The sequence below is a fragment of the Colobus angolensis genome, unplaced genomic scaffold (assembly GCF_000951035.1).
Source record: "Colobus angolensis palliatus isolate OR3802 unplaced genomic scaffold, Cang.pa_1.0 Scaffold175, whole genome shotgun sequence".
In the NCBI taxonomy this organism is placed as follows: domain Eukaryota; kingdom Metazoa; phylum Chordata; class Mammalia; order Primates; family Cercopithecidae; genus Colobus; species Colobus angolensis.
Genome location: NW_012114877.1, coordinates 5031714 through 5050838, shown reverse-complemented (window position 1 = coordinate 5050838; position 19125 = coordinate 5031714). Strand labels below are relative to the sequence as shown.

Here is a 19125-nt window from a genome sequence, read left to right as displayed (position 1 = left end):
GAAGGAATGACATTATGCTTGGGTGAAAAATAAACCACTCTGTGACTTCAAGCTACAAAGGAAGACCCAGAAACTGTGTAGAGGAAACGTGATGCCCTTTGGCCATTGCTCTTCCCTTGCTAAGTCTCCAGGGACACAAGAGAGAGACATGGTGAGGAAAATCAGATGGTCATCCTGTTTGGAGTAAAAGTAGACATTTTATGTGAGAATAAACAGTGCTCATGTTTATTAAAACAGTGGGGAACAGGGACATTTTCAGTATTTTCTCAAAAGTTCATTGATCATGCAAAAAATTAACTTTGGCAATCTGAAAGGCATCAAAGTCTTTCTAAATTAACTACACACACAAATACACTCACTCCTAACCACACACTGAGCAGGTAGTTAGTGATAACAAAGACGATAATGTCATTGAGGACTTTTGCTATATGCCAGATATTTTTATCCATTCTTATGGCATCATCACCACAAGGCTTGGAGGGCAATATCTTCATTTTAACACATTAGGGAACAGAAACAGAGGCACTGAGTGATTAAGTATAACTTTTTCAAAGTCAGTGTAACTCGGATTTCAGTTTGGGTTTTATGATGACAAAGCGGAGTCCCATACCAGCAGATATAATGCCTTTCCTATTGTCACAGCAACAAAAGACTTAAGACAAAGGAGATGATACAGAGGGAGTGAGGAGCTGACACAGTTTGTCTGCAAGAGTAAGGCCCTTAACATAGAAGCTTCACACAGCCCTTTTCTCTTCCTGCTTCTTCCTCACTAGAATAAATACTCCTAGGCAGAGAAAAAAATGGAATACTCACTACCTAAATATACAAACTGTGGGTATTACAGAATCTTTTTTCATCTTCATGATTACCTTTTGATAATGAGAGACTCTAGAAAGGAAAATGACATCCTATATGAAAAGTGGTGTAAATATACTCAAGATTTATGCATTTTGCTATTTGTAAACAGCAACAAAAAGAACCACAAAAAAAAAATCAACTCTATTAATGTTATATATGCTGAAGTGGTTAGGAGTAAAGTTACTGATGTCTGCAACTTACTTAGAAAAGCATCAAAAAAATAAGACAGATTTATGAATAGATGTACAGCTATATGACAAAGAAAGTATAGCAAAGAGCTATGTGTTTGAAATGTTTCATAGTAGAATGTCAGGGAAAAGTGACCATAGAGTGAGTCTTACATTTCTAAGCTACTCGTTTCCTAACTCCGCACTTATTTAGAAAGCTGGGCAGGTGGGAAGAGAGGAGCTATGTTGCTGGGAAGAAAGCCAGCATTGGCCAGTAATAATGTTGTCCCTTCCAGGGAAAACACAGGCTTGGAGAACAACTGCTTGACCACTTCTAATCCAGATTCACAATCTCAAAAATATTCTCATGCCAAGAGAAAACAGAAGCCAAAAAATAGGTGAGAAAATACAGCAGGGGCAAGGAGAAGATGCCAGATTTCAACATCGCCACACATTGTGTCATAGGCAGAGCTGCACATGAAAGCTAGAACTGTGTACGGTTTTGCCTGGTTTTGGAACCTAGACTTGGAAGTCTCTAAGGCTTGTGTATCCCTAGAAAAAAACAGGTCCCTGGTAAATATTTGCTGAACGAAGGATGCGTATTTTGTTGAAAGGTACTGAAGAAGATAGAAACACGTTTTGCAACTACTTATCTTACCTGTTGATCTCTTCCTGTTTAAATTAAGAAGCTGCACATATGTGATGTCTCTTTTCAACCCTTTGTGCCCATATGTGTATGCATACTTACACCAATATAGTTCCTCCGTACTAGATAACATGCTGGGCGTTTAGGAGATTCAGAAATGAATAAAGCACCATTTCTGCTTTACAGACTTAAAACCTAGGTGGAAACAAACCCCATGTAACTATCATATATGGGATCTGATGTAGTAAGCACCACGAACAACAGAGGCCTCATATTGTTTTGTTAAGACCTGACTTTACAATATAGCTCCTACATACTGTATTCAAGTCACTGGAAACAGTACCGCTACGTATAGGAAATGGCCCCCTCCAAAAGATGGTGTGATCTAGGATACCAAGAGACCAAAATTAGAACTCTGTACTGCAAATCAGAGTCTTCTGGAGAGCCTGAGATCTTTCCTCTATTTTAACCCAAAGGGTTGAATTATCCCTTTGTGTCAAGAACATGATCTTGCACAGAGAGTTGGCCCCAAATGGCCCTGGGCCCCTGATCTGCAGTGAAGAGCCCCCATAGCATACGTGGGTACACTAATGTAACTAGACAAGTACTGGTAAAACCAGGTGGTAGAAAAGCAGTCAGGAAATGGGATAGGGAAAGGGCAAAATCTGTGCCCATGGAGACATTTTAGGTATTGAAAAGGAGGTAATGTTTTCCACTAAAGGGCATCCAGTTGGAGACTGGTCTGAGCTGGCTCTCATTTTATAACCTCTCAACACATGTGTGTAGTCAAGGCTGAATTTAAAACCTATACCGTGAACCTTAGGAAAATAAACCACATTAAACAAGCACAAATTGAAAATATTACACAAGAGATTTCACAGGAAATTGGTCCAAATTTAGCCTTGCTCTTTATGTATTTAAGCCTCTTATTCATTACTTAGAACTTTATATCAGGATTTTAATACGAGTCTGTCCTCCCCCACCCCCACCCCCAGCCCAGTCCAACTCCACAATGGTCTGCTTAGTTTTACAAAATGTATTTTTTTTAACTCTCAAAGAATCCTGCTACCTTTGGCCTGCTCTTTCAGTGCTCATTAGCACATGTTCCCAAACAGCACACTGATGACTCACAGCATCAATGGTGAGGTGAGGCTGAGCATGTACCCAAAAAGTCCCACTGCAGTACCAGAGACAAGCTCCACTGTGTGATCCCTGCACCGGTGGATTTCAAGGCTGATTTTACATAAAAGATGACAGCAATTATGACAAATGTCATTAGCAGCAAACCATTTCAGTGTCTTTCAGTCTCAGAATTCTCTAACACAACTTTCCTTTTTTCTGTAGATTTGTTTTGTTTTGCTTTTAATCTTGTGGTACTGTACTTTCTCTGAGTCTCCTCAAATCCTTTTCTTGGAATGAAGCCAAGTATAGATAAATACATGAACAATTTAGAATCCCATAAATGTAACAGTCCACCTTTTGTAATGACATTTGACTTGATCTGATGTTGTCTTGGTTGGTCACATAGCAAGAGACTTCCAGAAGCAATGGCTGGACCACTCTTTCTACCTCGGGTCTGGATTTTTGCCATCAGAAATGCCCTGTGGGATGCTGCCAGGACACTCTGGTCTGCAGCCTTTCTGAGCCAGGCATTTGCCAGGTGGGAAAAGTGATGCCAAACCAAAGGGTGGTTTTGTGGGATGGACAAACATTCCCTGAGGCCACGCTGGGACGTCCCATTCTTTCCCACTTGTTGCTGCCAGACAGAACGTGATTATTACTGGAGTTTGCTTACAAACCACTTTCAGAAGGCTTATTAAATTAGAACTTGTTTTGTATTTAGCTTGGAATTTTTTAATGATTTCGAGGTCTGGAATTCATGTTGCTTCCCTACTTCTCTCTATCACACCACAGGAAAATGCTTGCTGGTGAATGTGATTAAATTTACTCTGACCTCTTTTCTTCGCCCTTATAATTCTCTACTCTTTATGGAAGTGAGAAAGTTCCAAAAGAATAGAATAAGCCATGCAAAGAGCCCAAGGTCAGACTTCAACTGGAAAGGGGAAGGGGCTGTCCAGAGGGCTGGCAGGGACAGGTACCCTATTGCTTTTACTGAGGTAGAACTATAGGAAATTTCTTTACCATTATTATTTTTTTTGTTAATTCCTATTTTAGGAAGATTAAAAGAACACCCTGGGCCTCTCCCAGAGCTCTGAACTTCTCTGGGAAACTCGCTGCCCCCTCTCCTCGTCATCCTGTCATGGCAGCCACCACACTCACTGAGGGATCTTTCATCAGGACCCTAGAGAAACATGGGTTTGGAAGATGCCCATGCAGATTTCTGGCCCATAACAGTGAGGACCACAAGGAGCATGGGCTTTCGGAGGTGTCCCTTCAAACCAACTCAGTGGTCTGACTGGGGGAAATTGCTTTCATTTTCTGGCTTATTAAAAATAGTAAGGGAATCAAGATGACATAGTGATTTGATGAGCCCTTGAGAAATAAAAATCCAGGATCACTCCATCCAAAAAAACAAATGTAAAGTTCTAAAGATAGGCGACTTCAAACAAATAGGGAGATTAGGCAGCCAAAGAGGCCCTTTATTATCTGTTAATGCTCAAAGGTAAATATACTTCCCTGACTGAAAGTATTAAATTTTCAAATGTTCAAGTAATTGTTAACCTAGTTCCGACCGCACAGGTGTCTGCAGCCTGCACCCATCCTGACTCAATGAGAGCCTCAGACAATGAATATGTCTCATTGCCTTTAACACCCTCCCATGCGGGCTCACTCTGGGTGGTCATCTCTTGCCCCCTCGTGCCCCAGAACAATTCTGGTGGTGGGGCTTTATTGGATTTCTCGGAGCATTAGGTTTCTGGGACATATAAACTCAAGGACTTTGCCTTTAAATCACTCAGAGCCAGAGAAGGAGGCAGAGGATGCTTCAAAAAGAATTAGGAAAAGTTAACAGATCAAAAGAACAGTCCTGTCACATAAGCTACTTCCTTTTTCAAAAACATGTATTAGGAGTGCAGCAGTTAAAACTCTGATCGGTCATGAAAATGAGCCCTAGCCCTCCGGCTGAGGGGCTGAAATGCATTAGGCACCACCTGAAAGAAAATTCTCGGTGATTAAGCTCAGTGTCTGCAGAAACACACACACACACACACACACACACACACACACACGGAAAAACAAGGCCCACCCTGGGCTCTCCTTCCTCAGGTAAGTCCCTGGTGCCCTTTCCTTCCGTGTCCACACAGGAAGTTGGTTCAGGGCTGCTAGAATGTCACTAGTTGCTAAGAACATCTTAGAAGGCTAAGTTGAAAAGCCCCCATACCTCTCTGCATTGCTGATCTTCCATTCTTTGCAAATTATAGGGCAGACAGCTTAATCAACAAGAAGTGAGTGCTTCAGAATCCAGCAAATACTACTGAGCAGAGCATTCAAGGCTAAAGAAAAAACTCCCTTGTTTGCCTCAAAGTGGATGTTTATGGCAGTGTAGGTTTGCAGCCCAGGTAAAATGCATCTCTACTAAGATCTTTCATAGAAGATAGTCACGGTGGATCTGTTTGATCTACAGCAGGCCTCTTCATTCCCTTTCTGTACAAATGGAGAACCGAGAACTGGGGGCATCTCACCAAACAGGTCCCAACAGCAGGATAGCTGTTCTCCAGAGAGTAGTCTTGTTTTCATTCTTAGTTGGCTTTTTCTCTTAATGTATTTATCCCCCACATCTGTTACAGTTCAATAAAAGGAGAATGCAGTGATAGTTTTTCTTTTTTTTTTTTTAAACCACGATTCTGTTGGCAAAGCAGTTAGATCCATAATTACATGGAGACACATGTATTCGTTTTCTAGGGCTGCAGTCACAAATTACCACAAACTGGGTGGTTTAAAAGCCACAGAAATGTATTTTTTTTCACAGTTCTGGAGGTTAGAAGTCTGAAATCAAGGTGTCAGCAGCAGGGGTTCTCAGGGCTCTGAAGGAAAGTTGCTCCATGCCCAGCTCCTGGCTTCTGGTGGTGGCTAGTGGTCCCTGGCGTTCCTTGGCTTATAGCTCCATCCCTCCAATATCTGCCTCTGTAGACACATGGTGCTCTCCCTGTGTGTCTCTGAGTCCCTGTGTCTCCACATGGCCTTCTTATAAGGACATCAATCATTGGATTTAGGACTCACCCAAATCCTCCACAATGTCATCTTAACCTGATTACAGACCCTATTTCCAAATCAGGTCCCATCCACAGGTGCCAGGGGTTAGGACTTCAACACATATTTTTGAGGGGACACAATTCAATTCATGACAACATACATGCAATAATTAAAGAGGGAAACCACGGGGCCTTGCCTGTGAGATGAGGACATACTGAGCCTGTGAAGGAGGAAGTAGTAAAGGACTGTCCCAGGGCCTGGGCACTGAGAAGCAGGTCTCGGGAAGTCATCATTAGGTTCCATGAGGTATTCCCACTGGCAGAGTTCAGGCTTAACTGTGGCAGAAGTGAAATCGTGAAGAGAGAGGAAAAGAAAATAGTGAAATCCTGGCGGACTAAACTGAAATGTGGAGTGGAGGTGTGCAGGTTGAAGGTGGAGGCTGTGCTGGGCATGGTGGCTCACCCCTGTAATCCCAGGACTTTGGGAGACCGAGGCAGGCAGATCACCTGAGGTTGGGAGTTCGAGACCAGCCTGACCAACATGGAGAAACCCCATCTCTACTAAAAATACAAAATTAGCCAGGCGTGGTGGCGCATGCCTATAATCCCAGCTACTCCAGAGGCTGAGGCAGAAGAATCACTTGAACCCAGGGGGCAGAGTTTGCACTGAGCCAAGATCGTGCCATTGCACTCCAGCCTGGACAACAAGAACAAAACTCTGTCTCAAAAATAAAAACCAAAATAAAAATAAAAATGAAGGTGGAGGCTGAAGCACAGGTGCTCTGCCCATGAATGCTGCCTCTCTGCTCCTCTTGGGGCTTAGTGCCATGGGCACCTCCTTGCAATCATGTGTGAGTGTACCCTGCCTAAAAGGGTAGATTGAAATGATACAACTTCCTTTGTTATTGTTGTTCTACCCTTTCCTGAGAGATTGAAATGGACAGATCCTCATGAAGTCTCTATGTTTCCTTTCTGATGATTTTCTTCCCTCGCATCCAATTGCTAAAAGTTCTTTCATGTTTTATTCTCTCTCCAGTTACCTTGGAAGCTACAGCTTGCCTGTCCAATCTCATCCACTTTCCATGATGATGATGACATCACTGGTTCTCCCGGAAATTGATCTACAAGATGGTACCTGCTTAATCATAACCCAACAACTCATTTTTCCTCTTGTTTGTAGTACATAGAGAGAAAAGCATCTTCCAATTTTGTAGTTTTCAAACTATGTTCTTGCTGTAGAGCCCTTTGTTCAAAGAAATGCTTATGCAGAAACCCAACTGAGTTCACACATGTGAAGCTGCGGTGGTTGAAGGCAGACCTGGGAGATGGGGAGCCCTGCCCACCTGGCCAATCTCCACACCCCTCATCCTTGGCAGCCCCTGGGCAGGCTCTGGTGGGCCCAAGTTAGTGGATTCGAGGTGCCCATATTTTAATAATTCATCTTTATGTTATGGCACCCAGATTTCACATTACAATGTTCTGGGATCTGCCAGCTATTGATTAATTAATTAATTAATTATTTAAAAAACCATCAGCTTTTTTTTTTTCCCTCAAGAAACTTAAATAGTTTCCCAAGAATTGTCATATGTCAGCCTGTGTTCTGCCCTTTTCTTCCTTGGGGTCTGCCATCTCATTTTCCTCAAGGCTCTGATGGAATCTAGCTCTGTTTGGACGCTCCTCTAAAACTCACCACACGTCTAATTTCAGTGCAATTAACAAAATTTGCAAGCTCGTTTCATTTCTTGACTGGAAATAAGGACTGAAAATTCAGTCAATCAGTAGAGAAGATAATGTATACTAGAAGAAAAATGAGACCCATCACCATAAAAACTGATATAACAGTTAGATTTTGGAAAACTCCCAGGTTTCCAGAGAAATCCATCATGGACTCATGAAGGATCAAATGCTTTTCATGGAAACACCTTGAAAAGAAGCACTTCCTACCATAAGACTAAAAAGAAGTTGATGCAACAGGGTCTTTGATGTAAAAGTTAACAATGGAACTCATTAAGTACTGATACAAACAATACACTATTGAGACTTTGTAAAAATTCAGTTCCCCCTGAAGGTTACCATTGAGAATGAACCAATTAAAGTTCTGTCTTTATTCAACTCCTTGCTGATGAAGCCCATTTCCCTTGGCCTTTCTCTACCCCTGATTCCAAGAACAAATGAAAAATGAAAAAGCAGCAACTCTACACTCCCATGAAATTTTACCTTAGGACAGGCTTTAATACTACTGAGAAAGTGCTGGATTTCTGTTTCTTTACAACACTATTTTGTCATCTTTTATAAAAACCCAGACAGGAATGCTCCTTTGTAATATTTTCCCACTAAACAGTTTTTCTATATATAATATCCAGGACCACAAATCCCCGGAAATCACTACAGTGCAACTTTCATTTACTTCTTATTCACACAGGGGCATTCACCCAAAGAACCTTTTGTGCAAAGGGTAATAGCAAAAGAAGTATCTTTCCAATGCCTAGAATGGGAGAGGAGGTTCTTCTTTCACCCCACCCTGGCACTACATCTGTGAGAAGGTGTGCACCAAGTCACCTGCATTCTTGACTGGCGGACAAGGCATTGATTACCCAGACATGGCACCTCCCTCACTTCTAGTGAGGTCACCCGGGTCTTCCTTGCCTGTCTTAATTTAATTTAGGAGAGCTAAATATTAAACATGAGGCCAAAGTACATAAGAAAGTGGCAGCCTTTTATTGCAAATATGCACACACTCTCTGGCGAGGTTCTCTGGTCCTCAGGTATGGGGCCAGGGAAGTCGCGCCGGCCTTTGCCGGCAGTGGACTTTTATGCATTGGTACTGGAAGGGGGAGGGCAGTGGGCGAGATAAGGGCGTGATAGGGACTTCTCCGTAGGCGTGGCCAGGTAAGTTTCCATCCCTTCGGATTGACGTCACCTGGCGCATGCTCGGTTGTCCTGCACTTTCCTGGGCGTGGGAAAGTTGGTGATGAAGAACCCGGAAGCAATCGGGACTGTGCCATCTTGTTCACCTTCCTCCATTTTGTCCCTTCTCCCTCACCCAAACATTGCCCTGGCTAAGAATCACAGTTGACTTTGCAATGCTTGACAGATTGTTTGGGTGCCTGTGAAGACAAAGCTAACATTCACTGTACTGTGGTGGGCCTGACACAGTAACTGGAGGCTGTTGGGTGTTTTCTTCTGATTCAGCCTTTTTTAGGTAGCTCTCAAGGGTCTGATTCAGCCACTTGAGCTACAAACAACCACTATGGGAGGAAGAGGTAAAGGGGAGGAGAGAGACACCCGCAACTGAGGGCGTGTGCTATTCTCTTTAAGCACCCACAGGCCTCTGCCTGTGACTGTGGTACAGGCCTTGGCAAGGAACCAACCAAGTCTATGGGAAAAATAACGTCTGGAAGAATGTCTTGTCATATGCTTTTCTCTTTAGTGGCTTGGGGGGGCTTTTCACCAGGCACAGCTTCTGTTGTGAACACTGTGCTGGTTAAAAATCCCCTGACCACACTTTCTGAGATCCCTAAAGAGGGTTGGAGAAATATTCAGGCACAGTTATTTCAAAATGATACAGCAAAGGAAAGAAGAAATAATACAAAATCTGGAATCTGGAGTTTGTGTGCAAGAAGGTTAAACACATTGGGGAAAAAATTAAGTTCAAATTGTCACTGTTCTGCCTCCTAAACAGCCTTGTTGCTTTTTGGCTGGGAGTTTCCTCATTCTTCTGCACTTTGTCTCTCAGACTATTTTGAACCTAGCCTCTAACTGAAGACCCATCTTGTTATTTATTTTTCTATTTTTAATTAGAGGAACACAATGTCATGAAAAAAATTAACTTTCATCTCCAGACGAGAAAAGCCACGAATCCAGACCTCCAATCAGAAAAGCTTCCTGAGTGCCGGCACTCATTCATGCTGGTTTTGTATCTGATGCACTTTTCATTCAGTTTGAAGCTCAATGGGTATGAAACCCAATGAAATGAACCAAGAGAAGGACGTCGTCCAAACATGTTGAAGCACTTGTGGGAGATTGGTTGGGACTTTGTGTCCTATGGCTCCTTTGAGAAGCCTCTGTCTCAGGCAGGCTGCAAACTGCCAACTCAACCAAGCAAATAATAATTATTCCTAATGGCAATAATAATTATGGAATGCAGTGGCCCCAATAAAAGGCTGGTTGTCTGTGGCTTCAGGTGGGGTAGCCAAAGTTTCACACACTCTTTTTACAAAAATCTCTCTCTGTCTCTGTCTGTCTTTTGTCTCTCTCTTTCTCTCTCTCTCTCTCTCTCTCACACACACACACACACACACACACACACACACACCAATTTGCCAAATGAGATTTCAACAAACTCACTCCTCTCATTCTCTGCAAAGTGCCCGACTACAGAGCTGCATTAAATAAGTAGCAGCTATCTACTGTGTGTGCGTGTCTGTGTGTGGTGTGTGTGTATGTGGTGGGGGTGGGGGGATTGGGACAAATCTAGCAATTGACATCACATGCCCCTGCCCCCCACACCCCTCATTTTCTTTTTAGTTAGAAGTCTTCAACTTTCTCCAATTCCAGACTTTTATTTCATCAGATTTTTATTTGGGTGTACCTAGTCTGTAAAATTTCTCAGTCACCTCTAACAGTATGATGCCTAGTTGCATTATTTTAAATTAATTCTTTCAATGCTTTATAAAGTCTATGATTTGGAATATGCATCTATAGTTTGCCTTTTGTTTAGTTTTGGCATTTAAAATATACACTGACTCAACATGGGGCTTTGGAAGGAAGTGAGAATTAGACTGGTTTCACTGAGTTTGCAGATTCATCCAGTAGGCTTCCCTCCCACAACCCAAACAATATTGAAAAGGAATCAGCTACTACTTCATTTACCTTCTCTTTAATCTAGTACCTTACTGCTTATCTCTTTAAATATGCAATTTGAGCAAGACTCTTGAGAAAAATGAGATGAAGTGACATGCTAAACAGAGATCCCTGAGAGTCTGTCAAATGCTTAGCCTCCTTCCCCGACAGATTCTAAGAATGTCATTGCTCATCTGACAAGTGTTCAATGGCTCAGTGATTTGGGGATGGGTATTTGCTCTTACAGGTTCCAGTTATCATTATGATTATTCATGTAGAAAATGTTAATGCGTTCCATAGACTAAAAATAATACATCGGAGGTCAGCTGTAAAGTGCTGTGTGTTTGGCTTGTGAATTACCATCGCTGGACTAAGATATGATGGGCATATGGTTATTCAGGAAGTCATTTCTAGCATTTCAAAGATGTTTGGGGCCATCTGTTCTCTGCAAAGGTCTGTGACCCTGCAAAAGCAAACCAAGCACATTCCATCATGTCGCTACCCAATGCTCACAAGGGTCCTATCATTTTACAGACTGGCCTAATCATCAGCCAGAATGCACTTTGCCAAAGGGGGGAAAACTATAAAACCCCAAATTCCTTTAATTGTGTCTGGTACCATTAAGAATGTTTATTACTCTGCAGGAACTTTTAGTTGATATTTGCCAAAAGCACAACATACCTGGCAAATGGATTACTAGACTACCTGCTAAATGTGAGTGTGTTTTGTAGAATTCTTCTTCAGCAGTCTAGGTCAGCCAAGTAGTGTTGTTGTAGGGTGTGAGCCATGATAAGGAAACACACTTGTTCCTAAGAGCTTGTTTCAGAATTATTGGGAATTTGAGCTAGGAGAAAGCATTTATTAGACAACCTAGTTTCATTCTTTCTTTTTATAAGATGGAAAAGTCAGGTCCCCAGCAAGGTAAAGAAGCCTGTTCAAAGTCCAGAGCTCATGCATGGTACAGTCAGAGTCACCAGCCTTGGCTTTCTATCCCTAGAGCAATGGTGTTGCACTGCCTCATTGAAATAGGATTCCATCCTTATATACTAGAATCTTAATATCAATGATTCCGTTTACATTCAAAATTCAAGATCAAATTGGATGTTTATGTGTTATTCTGATTCAATCAGAGTAAAATGCTAATGGTATTTATGTAATCTTTAAATCTTCATTAGAAGGGATATAAAAGATGATTGTAGAGAAAATTTATTTGGTGAAACATAAATTAAAAATGCATAGGAAAGAACCTGTTGAATGAGCTATCTTTTGAATCTCAAAGTATCTGATTACATGAAAATAGCATACATGCAAAGGGCATCATAGGTTATCTCCAAATTTCTAGATTAATGCTTCACTTCTAATTCAGAATCTATCAAACAGTTCAGACAAGTGTTATTTACGTTTTGTGAGACATATAGTATTATAGAATATAAAAGCTCCAAATATCTGAAATGCCCACTGGGACACCGCCCTATTACTTGGACATGTTCAATCTTCAAAAAAGCCAAGTGTACTTCCAGTTCCAAAGGACCAGCTCTGAATTACTGGGTTCAATTCAAGCTTCTCCTAACATGCTCAGTTCACACAGGGCACTGCACATACTAATCATTTTCCCATGTTAATACTCTTTTTGATGTTCTTCAATAAATGGTTATCCTCAGTCATGGGACTCTCCCTAAACACCACAAGCCATGTGAACCTGCTAGATTTTCATTCTTGCTTCTGGATTTGTAAACAGGAAATACTGAGCCACTCTTGATGTAGGAACTATGACAAGTGCAGAAAAGAGCAGTTAATTTTTGCAGTTTGCATTACGGGACACTACATACTTTCATTCCCAAATATTCACTCACAAGGCACCTTATCCAAGGCTTACACAGAGGAAGACACTAACCAGTGATATGAGCTAAAGTTTGTTTCAGATCTTCCACAAAATAATTCCCCAAATAATAATAATTCAAGAATATAAGACAGTGGACTGCATTTTCCCATAGAACTGTGTCTGGCAAAATCATCATCCAGATCTCATATGTTGGATTGGACTTGTTTTACATGTTTACTATTTTCGGTGTTTGTGAGAATAAAAGAACAATTTCCTGATAAGATTACTTCAAGAGAGGAAGCTATACCTAGTCACACACGCAGCAGTGAGTCCCCAGAGAAGTTACCTTATCAAGTAGTTTACAAAATTAAATTTGTTATGAAAATCACTAACATTTTAGTGCTGAAAAGAATTTTGAGAATTTTCTAACGATACTCACCCCCCCTAATTTTACAGGTGATAAAACTTAAACCTGGGCAAGTTAAGTTTCTTGGGAACTATGGGATAGTGCATGGAGTAGGTGGTCTGGATTCGAGTTCTGGCTCTGGCCATTATCACTATGACCCGGAGCAAGTCACTTAATCTCTGAACCTTACTTTACTCAACTGAAAAATGGGTGTATTAATTCCCAGGTAATGGAATCATGCATGCTAAACTAGTAGAGATGTGCCTTGTCAACAGCACCTGATAAAGAGAAGAGGTTGCTGTTATTCACCTAAGAGCTGAGCCTAGAAGTCAAGTCTCTCTGACGTCATATGTTAGGACCCCTCCCTTTTACTGCTGTGGGCTTCTCTTCCCAAACCCTATTCTGTTCTCACTCTCTGGGCTATGTGAACATATCTAGGAAGTCAGATAATCTAGAGCTTCTGCCAAACTTGGCTCCTGGAAGAAAACAAACCAAAAGAGAGAATAAATTTGAGACAGAAAAGCGGCAGTGAATGAGAATTTTGGAGCTAAGACTGACTCAATTAACTGGCTAACCCCTTTATACATAAGTAAAGGAAACCAGGTCTGGGGAAGCTGAGTGCTTAGCCAAGGTGGCAAGTCTTTTAAATGGCAGAGCCTGAATGTCTAAAACCCATGACCTCGGAACCCATGACAATGCTTTTCTTTGACTCCCCTCTGACCTGACATGGTTTTGCTCCAAGCAAGCTCTTGTCTTCCAGGCATGTCTTTTCAATATGCTGCACAAAAGAACAAATGTCTAGATTTATTGTAAGCACAGAAAGAATAATCCCAGGCTAGTTGCTGTAGAAGTAGTCCCTCATTTGTGCCTATCTTTTCCAAAAACAGGAGGGAAGAAATGCACACTGAGACACTTACATGGAAGCTTCAGAAACTCTGAGGGCCAGGTTCTGTGTCGGAGTTCCAGAAATGAAGTCTTCCTCCAAGAAAAGTTCACAGACAAAGTCACCTGTCCCCTCAGGAAGTGGAACAAATCTGGAAGTTGAACTGCATTTGGGCAGGGAATAGTGGTCTTCCTGCAAGCTAAGAAGCCAAATATAGAGCAACCAAATGCTGGAAACAGGGCTGTCACTTCTCTGTGATGCTATGGTTTCCTTAAACATGAGGGGATGAAGTGTTTGTCACTCTAACCAGATAGACTGAGCATTAGCTAACTCCTGTGCATAGATGATTCTGCCAGTCTCAAGCACACTCATGGGTCTTCCATGGCACTGGTATTGCCATGGTCAGGAACATGGGGAAACATGTGCTTCTGAGTCCAATAGACTCATTCAAAACTCTGTTTATCTCCCTGGCTGGGTGACTTTGGACAAGTTACTTCTCTTCTTGGAGCACTAATATTGGGGTAAATAACAGCTACCTCTCTGAGCTATTGAAGAATTACAGGAAATAACATGCAAAGCTAGCTCAGTGCCTGGCACATAGTAGGCCCTGAATAAATATTGTCTTCCTTTCTCTTCTTCAGTGTCAGTATCAAGGCCCTTTCTAACAAAGAGCTTGAGCCATCGAGGAACTACCTCTGATTTTCTCTCCCAAGTAGAGCAGGCTTACTGTGTTCCAGGTGGGAAGCTGAGACGACACCAAGACACAATGCTTGCCTGAAGAATCAGAGGCAAGAACCAGATTTGGAGACGAGAACTGGGGTATTTTTCTGTCTCTTGGAATACCCAGCCATGTGCTCCCATGTTCTGGCTCTACCCCCTTCATCTGACCACAATACCATGTGGTGTTACAACTTTTGAATGTTAAGAAACATTATATTTCCTCAAGTATCAGTACTTAATGTTTCGTTCCACACATAAAACCCTGTGAGTGGAAGGCTGCCGGCCCCCTTGTCAAAGGTAATTTCTCAAGGCTGTGCATGGGATTTAACGGGAGCCATATGGTTAAGTCTGTCAACCCTCCCAGAAAGCATCCCCCGGAAGGGCCCTCGTAAATGTTTTCGGGGCTGTGAAAGATCCAGCAACTTTCCAACAATAAAGCTATGTTCATAGCCGTGATACTCAGCAAAACACAAAGCAGGAAATAATGACTTCTGGTCTGCATTATTCAAAGGGGCTTCAAGTTGTCCTGGCTAAGGGCTGAGGACCAGTGACAAGCCGGGACCTGCTGCCCCGCTGCCTCCAGCAGGAAGGAGGCTGGCCTGAATGTCCCCAGCATTAGCCCATAGTAGACAGTGACAGTCTTAGTCATGCTCACTTTGGTTTGAGGAGCTTTAGAAAGCTCTTAAAAATGGATTCATACACTTATGCATTGACAAGGCAAACACATTCTTAACCTGTAAGTTGCTTTGTTATTTAGGTCTTCTTTAAGCCATGACCTCAGTGATGGCATCATTTACTGATTTTTTCTGCTGTTCTTTCCCCCAACCCCAGCAACGATGACACGAACCCCTCAAATCTATTAACATTCTCATCTTGAGGGAACACTGGGCAGGAACATTAACTCACACAGCAAAGCCACGTGATTCGTAACATTGCTTCTGCCACCAACAAATTTTGAGATGTAATCAGCTTTTCTTTTTATTATTATTTTTCTTTGTTTGCTTGTTTGTTTTCCTTGGTTATGTCCACTGAACTACATCTAATATTCTGCATGACACATAGCATCTGGGATTGCAAAGAAAAGGGGATAAAGAGGCACAGAAAAGGTAAGAGGAGGTACAATTTATGGTAAGTCTTGGCACCTTTTTATCTTTACATAAAACAAGATTTTTTCTATGATATTTTATATAAATTTCTGGCTAAGTTTTATGTCTCTACTGCCTAGCTACAGCCCCATGCAAATAGGGTTTATAACCAAATGCCTAAGCTACGCATCATGTGGAAATATATGTTCCAGGATTAAAATTGGTGTAAAATCAGGGAGGATTTTTTCACATAAATGTCTTCATATATGCATCCTGTTGAACATATTTCTGAGTTTCCTGATACAGCTGGCCAATTCATTCTTTTCACCAGAATACTCCACATTTGTATATTCTGATGTTAGACATATTTGGCCAGTGCCCTACAAAGAAGTAAAGGGTAAGAAAAAAATGTGTAGAATATTTTGGAAGTGTCTCCCGTAACCCATCAGAACTCTGTATTGATATCCATTCTTGTAGAACTCCAAATTCCATATTATCTTCATTGCTCTCCTGAAGAATTACTGAGTGTAAATTATCTACTATCACTTATCCATAAAGAAGAATCAACTTAGTTAAGAAAGCTGGGATCTATTAAGATTACAGCCATCTACTCAACTGACTATTGACTCCTACAAAAATGTCTTAGATGATAAGAAACTGAGAGACAGAGAGAGTGTGTGAACTTCCACTAGTGCTACCTACCCTTCTGCCATTTTCCCAGGCTTTGCTGACTTGAGCCTGAATTAATGAGCCTGTTGCATGATGCTAATAAAAATGACAGGAGGAGAGATACTTTTTGGATTCTGCCACATATTTGGTTCAAGGCTGAATCAATTTTATCTCTATTTAATACATGCTTGTTTTCTATCTCACTTGTCTTCCCCACAACCCATGGCTCACTCTTTTTTCCATCTGGGAAACTTATCTCTGAAAATGCTACCATCAGTCAGCCAAAGACACTCTTCCCGGCAGAGCGTCTGCCAGTTTGACTAAGCACAAGTAGTCACTAGTTTGGGGATGCCTCCCACACTCTCTATAGCTGTGTGTTTTTCTAGCCTGCCCAACCACACAAGAGCAATTTGAGATATTTATATTTGCCTCTGGTTTGTATTGAGGTAATGGCACTACTTTCACAGAATTGAGCACAGGGCATGGTATGGATTGCTGTGGTATGGAATGGAAGTTGCACGTGTTGTTTGTCTACTTCCTTTTAACATTACTTCTTTGGATTTTTGCATTTGCACTCATTTTGGTCTGGTTTGGCTCAGTGCCTGTTCAAAAGCATGAAAATCAATTGCTTACAAGGATGCCTACCCTTTGTCCCCAAAGTCCTCCCTGATAATTGGCACTACTCCCGTTTCAAGTCCTTTATGTCGATAGCTCTCTCAATACATTCAAGCCTCTAAGCTTAAATTTTGCACTGTGAAAAGAGGGAGACAGAGAAGAGCAAGAACAGGGAGTTGCCTGCAGCAGCCAAGCACTAGTAGAAGGGAAGGGAAGATGGGGGAGCAGGAGCCAGGCCCCCTCTCCCACACAGTCTCAGCCACGAACACACCCGCTGGCCACAGCACAAGAGCACTGTGCGTGGGCACAGGTGGGTCCCAGCCTTTCTGGCTGGATGCAGCTTAAGCGCTGAGCCTGAATGAAGACTTTCATTGCTGTTTGCTGTTTTTCTTGGCCAGTAGCCATGGCAAACATTTGCAGGTGGCTTGGCCAGATTTTGACACTTAAATATTTGAGGTTGTGATAAAAATCAGAATATTACTACAATATGGTTCTGTGCAGCCTCAAAAAAATAAAATAAAGTAAAAAAAAAAAAAAGCTATCTGCAATTTCAAATGCTCATTTAAAGACACAGTCCCCAGAGGGAACTCATGTTTTCAAATAAGTACTCATTTCCTCTTTCCTGAGAGAAATAAAAGAGTCAACCATCCCCAAATGTTACCACCTAGAGTTTCATACTGAATCCACTGGTGAGATGGGTTGGGTTATTTCTTGCTGAGTCTCCAGGATCATCTGGGCAAGGTTTTGGATGGAGAAAAATGCAAATGACAAGATGTGTGGGTTTGAATCAACATGGCAAACACACCAGGGAGGAATCTGAATGAAAGAAATAGCCTCCCTCAGGCTTGGCAATGAGACAGAGTCCTAAAAGTGACAATTATCTCCTAGAACACACCAGGAGCGACACACAACACCCCAGGCTGGAGAATAAATGGGAAGATGGAGTGTGTCCAAAAGGCGTCCATACCAGAGAAACACCCGCCTCCATCCAGGCATGGTGACACGGCCTACAAATGTCACCCAAATGTACAGTCCTGGGCCAGCTGCGTAAATTATTGACAGAGTCAGCACTCATCTTAAACTTTAGTGCTAGCCCTCAAAAGACTGTTTCATAAAGACCAGCTTTGTGCTAACAATGGCTGAATGCTAAAGGCCTCCAAAAGGGTAGTTGGTGGGGGATGGCAGGGAGAGGGAGGCAGGAGAACTCCAGGGGGGAAGGAAGGAATGCTGTAAAACCGCTAGTAAACTCTAGCACATTTTATGTTTTTTCCCCTTGAAAGAAAAATAAAATAATTATAATTAGCTGGCCTAACTGTGAATTGTCTGCTGAAAGCCAAGCCACTTGAGAGAAGTCCCTGGAGATTTAGATGCTGTCTTTAATGAATCCACCCCACTCTCTTAGCATACTATGGGTTCTTGATTTAGATAGCTGCGACGTTTGCTCTCATGGTCATTTGAGAAGAAAAGAAATCTTTAGCAGAGATACTTACCAACCTAGCATTGACTCCTTTCAACAAAGCCAAGCATTCAAAGGGCCAGGTTAATATTCTGTTTCTTGAATAGAAAACCAAATGCACCCACAGCAAACTCACAAAATGGTCATTACCCATTACCCATTACTCTCATTTCTTAAGGTGGGTCTTAATCTGTCACCACCCATCCTGGTAAGTTGAAAATGTGAGACAAGGTGCCCCTTCTGGAAGATCCTGGGGAGGAATAAGCCAGTGTTCCCTGTGGGTCTGGAATTCTTATAGCACCAAAAAACAAGAGGGAAAAGACCTACTGACAAATGTGGAGCAGTTTCTAAGTTTTTAATTATCACATCCAATATTTGACTGAAAATTCAAACTGAATGTTGATGCACATACAAAACACAGCAAGTGCCCCTTCTCATTTTAAACAGAGAATTCTGGGAGCGTAGAGCAGCCAGTTCTCAGCAGCCAGCAACAGAACTTTATCACAGTTCTTTGGCTTAAAGTTATTACCTTTTCTTCCTAAGAATCCATGTGCTCTTAAATCTTTGATTTCATCTTTACTCTTGTGAAGTTGGAAAGAACAGACACCATCCTCATTCTGGGGATAAGGAAGCTGGGCCAGAGATTCTGCGTTTCTGAGAAGCTCCCTGGAAATGTCCCCGCTGTGGATCCTCAGACCACACTTCGCATAGCAAGGGGCTAGAGCTAATACAGGATACCCAGAAGGGAGAGCTCTTTCCATCACATGACATGGAGTGTCTGGGCTTCAATGACAGCATCTTTCCA

The 19125-nt window shown here is 42.0% G+C and overlaps 1 protein-coding gene across 5 annotated transcripts in view; it reads right to left on the bottom strand.

Moving 5' to 3' along the window:
• Window positions 1–19125, bottom strand: part of CREB5 (cAMP responsive element binding protein 5) — a 554145-nt gene that overhangs the window by 243256 nt on the left and 291764 nt on the right. The window lies entirely within an intron of this gene.